The sequence below is a fragment of the Aquarana catesbeiana genome, linkage group LG03 (assembly GCF_042186555.1).
Source record: "Aquarana catesbeiana isolate 2022-GZ linkage group LG03, ASM4218655v1, whole genome shotgun sequence".
Lineage (NCBI taxonomy): Eukaryota > Metazoa > Chordata > Amphibia > Anura > Ranidae > Aquarana > Aquarana catesbeiana.
In genome coordinates, this window is record NC_133326.1 from 515,578,348 (window position 1) to 515,582,167 (window position 3,820).

The 3,820-nt window shown below is 45.9% G+C and overlaps 1 non-coding gene across 1 annotated transcript; it reads left to right on the plus strand.

The window, feature by feature from the left end:
• Positions 1-2,020: 2,020 nt before the first annotated feature.
• Positions 2,021-2,102, plus strand: TRNAS-UGA (transfer RNA serine (anticodon UGA)). Its single transcript has one exon. It is a non-coding gene; the product is annotated as a tRNA-Ser (tRNA).
• The last annotated feature ends 1,718 nt before the right edge of the window (positions 2,103-3,820 follow it).

Consider the following 3,820-nt stretch of genomic DNA (forward strand, 5'->3'; position numbering starts at 1 on the left):
GAAAGGGGGTTACAGTGGTGGGGCAGATGAGAAAGGGGGTTACAGTGGTGGGAGAGATGTGCAGGGGGTTACAGTGGTGGGACAGATGAGAAAGGGGGTTACAGTGGTGGGGCAGATGAGAAAGGGGGTTACAGTGGTGGGAGAGATGTGCAGGGGGTTACAGTGGTGGGACAGATGAGAAAGGGGGTTACAGTGGTGGGACAGATGAGAAAGGGGGTTACAGTGGTGGGACAAATGTGCAGGGGGTACAGTGGTGGGGCAGATGAGCAGGTGGTTACAGTGGTGGGGCAGATGAGAAAGGGGGTTACAGTGGTGGGACAGATGTGCAGGGGGTACAGTGGTAGGGCAGATGTGCAGGGTAGTACAGTGGTGGGGCAGATGAGCAGGGGGTACAGTGGTGGGGCAGATGAGCAGGGGGTACAGTGGTGGGGCAGATGAGCAGGGAGTACAGTGGTGGGGCAGATGTGTCGGGGGGTTGACAGTTTTTTGTTATAAAATCGGCACGCTCAATTTCTTTTGAAAACATTTTTCGGCACACTGTGCTCAAAAGTTTGCCTACTCCTGCCCTAGACTTAAACGCAGTGCGTGTTTTATATACAGTCCCAGAAACCTCCCCCTCCTCCCCATTTTCCTTAATTGCTGGGTTCTTCTCCCTGCAGGCTTGTGTTTAATGTTGAATTTGGCATAGTTGTTGTGCAGTTCTGCCCACACAGGTGCGTCATCAATTCACAGAGATCTATGAATGAATAGACTACAAGACCAATCCGCCTCTGCAATGGAGGAGCATAGGTGAAGTGATGTCATAACATCGATATTCCCTCCAGCTCCATGATAAGTAAAGGTCTGTACCCTGGTATGAGCCTGAGGCTGGAGGAATAGTCCCCAGGAGCCTGAGCATTGCACCTTCAGTCCATTGATCACGGCTGCAATGCTTAGCAGGCTCAAATGCAAAAAAAAAAATAATTACAGGTTCATCTATTTTTTTTTTTATTAAAGTAGACTATGCCTTTAAGGCCTCATTTAGATGGTCAGTTGGAGGGTGGTAAAAATGCGCAGTTGAGTTGCTTTTTTACTACCCCCCAAACTACTCAACATATCACAATCAGCACATAGAATGTGACCCATTCAAGCAAATAGGGACGCCGCACAATCACATGGAATACATGCAGTTGTTGGCAAAAAATGGGGTTGAAACAGACAGTGAAGAGGTGTCACATCGCTTTCTTACTGCCTATCAATTGCCTCTGAAAAGCAATCTGAAGGCAGATTGCTCTTCAGAGGAGAGGTGGATTTAGAAGAACGTCTAAATCTACCCTAGTATAAAAAAAAGCTTTATCAGCTGTGTCCCTGCAGAGCCCCAATCTGCTGCCAAGCCACCCAAAATTCCATCCAAGTATATAGGAACATATGACACCCTCTGCGCCTCCCCACAACCCAGCGCTGGTGGCCTCAGCCAATCACCAAGCAAGAAAAATAAGTACATGTTTCCAATGGTCTCTCCCATATTGTGAACCTGATTATTTCTCTAGTATAGACAAAGGACAGGTCCACTATGAAATCGGGGCAATTTAGAAAGAAAAAAATTGGGTCCAAAGGAGTGCACGACGTCACCCCTCTCACCATATTAAATAACAGGCTAAATAAGCCCTCTGACCCAACATCCAATTTTGATTGGGGAAATGATGACAGTTCTTCCAGTGATCAGCTTCCTCTGGTCCTCTATAGCAGGTGCTCAATTCATTCCATTTACTGACATTGACAATAAATCTCAGCTGACTGCTAATGAACGCGACGACCAGCAGAGGGCGACAAAGACTAATAAGAACACGATATGGAAGTATGATACGTTATGAAGACCGGAGACAGGCTAATCCCTTTCATTTATAACATTCCACAATGATACAATCACGTTTCCTATATGTAAAAAAAAGATACTTTGTGTAAACACGTAGCTAGTTCGTACAAGTCTGCAATTTATTATTAGCTGTTATTCAGAATCTCAGATATTTTTGTATTGAAAGCTGTGATGGCCGAGTGGTTAAGGCGTTGGACTTGAAATCCAATGGGGTCTCCCCGCGCAGGTTCGAACCCTGCTCGCAGCGATACCTTTGAAGGACTTTTTTCTCGCTATGGCTTGTTATTTCATTTTATCCGTATTAGGACCATAATACACAAAAATAATAATGATTCTCAATGTGAATTTCTGCAGCCATTACTATGCATACTTATAAATTCCAATGAGATTGATTCAGTTTTGAGGAATAGGCCAGAATATGTATCCATTACAGTGTGGGTTTGCTGCCCATTATTCAGCCTGGAAAAGGACCAGATAGTAAACTTGTGGGGGACAGAGCTGGAGACAAGGTGAGTGTTGCAGCAAGAGTAGCATCCTTATTTTTTGAGTGTCTTGACCATTTTATCGTTTTTCTCTAAAACCAGAGTCCTGCTTTAAGTTTAAGTTTAACCACTTTTCCCCCGGCCTATAGCAGATTGACGGCCGGGCAGTGGTTCCGTTATCCTGACTGGATGTCATGTGATGTCTTTTCAGGATAACAGCCGGCGTGCACCTGTGGGGGCGAGTAGTGCGGCGATCGGTGGTGCGGCATGTCAGTCTGACACGCCGCACCACCGATCTCGGTAAAGAGTCTCTGACGGAGACTCTTTACCACGTGATCAGCCGTGTTCAATCATGGCTGATCACAGTGTAAACAGGAAGAGCCGGATATCGGCTTTTCCTCACTCGCGTTTGACAGACACGAGTAGATGTGAGCCGATTGGCGGCTCTTCTGACAGGGGGGACCTGCGCTTATTTATTATCAGTGCAGCCCCCCCGCAGATGCCTACACTGGCCCACCAGGGATGCCCACAATGGATGGCCACGATGTATGCCACCCAGGGATGACGGTCAGTGCCCATACAGATGACAACCAGTGCCCAGACAGATGCTAATCAGCGCCCATCAGCAATGAGTGCCAGTGCCATCAGTGTCCATCAGTGCCACCTATCAGTGCCCATCAGTGTCACCTATCAGTGCCGCCTATAAGTGCCCATCAGTGCAGCCTTTCAGTGCCCATCAGTGTCGCCTATTAGTGCCATCTATTAGTGCCCATCAGTGCCACATATTAATGCCCATCAGTGCTGCATATCAGTGTCGCCTATCAGTGCCCATCAACAGTGCTCAACAGTGCTACCTCATTGGTGCCCATCAGTGCCACCTTATGAACGCCTGTCAGAGAAAACGTACTTATTTACAGAACTTTATAACAGAAATAAAGAAAAACCTTTTTCAAAAATTTTGGTTGTTTTTCCTTTTTAATAAACGCTAAAGTTTTAAAACAGTAAGCACCATATGAGTTCCTTCCTATCCACATGTGATTATTGGGACTACCGTGGTCTGAGGTGTGTGAGAGCCCAAGGAGCACCTGAGCAGATGTCATCCACAGGATTTGTACCCCTGAGAGGAAGACACGACTAGACCCAATTTGGAGTCTTATGGGGAGGTGAGCGCATAGTTTGACTGGTGGAGGGCACGTGTCACTTGGAAGACTATTCATCTAGTCACTGAAGGACTTTACTATGGCCACATAATGGATTTGGCATGTTCACTTTGAATGGACTGATTTATTCATGTTTTATTTGCACCATTATCACTAGGTGGTCACGCACTGTGATACATTTCTATATTTTGTTCATTTTTGATTTTTAGCAAGTTTTTTGCATTTATAGGAGGATCTCACCATTATTGCTGTGCATTTAAAGCGGGGTTCCACTCAAATTTTTAACTTAATCTTACCCCCTTCAGTTAATTGCATAGATGTTC